At 40.8% G+C, this 309-nt stretch overlaps 1 non-coding gene across 1 annotated transcript; it reads left to right on the top strand.

The window, feature by feature from the left end:
- The first annotated feature begins 184 nt into the window (after positions 1-184).
- On the top strand, positions 185-257 carry trnaf-gaa. The gene has a single exon. It is a non-coding gene; the product is annotated as a tRNA-Phe (tRNA).
- The last annotated feature ends 52 nt before the right edge of the window (positions 258-309 follow it).

A 309-nucleotide genomic window follows, 5' to 3' on the forward strand; every position in this document is an offset into this window, starting at 1 on the left:
GGATTGTGGTGATGACAGCGATGTACTCTAACTAGCATGCAGATAACGAGCAGGAGTAAAACACAAGTTTACTGTCTACTTTATGCGACAGTTACCAAACTACATCTATACTGCCTGCAAACTTATTTTTTCAATAAGTATTATGCAAGAAGAGATGAAACTGTGTGTTTCAATAAAAGTGTAAGCCGAAATAGCTCAGTTGGGAGAGCGTTAGACTGAAGATCTAAAGGTCCCTGGTTCGATCCCGGGTTTCGGCAGTGGGTGGCAGCTTTTAATTACTTGTGTGCATAATTGTATTTGACGCCAATC

This window comes from Plectropomus leopardus, unplaced genomic scaffold (genome assembly GCF_008729295.1).
Source record: "Plectropomus leopardus isolate mb unplaced genomic scaffold, YSFRI_Pleo_2.0 unplaced_scaffold77753, whole genome shotgun sequence".
NCBI lineage: Eukaryota > Metazoa > Chordata > Actinopteri > Perciformes > Serranidae > Plectropomus > Plectropomus leopardus.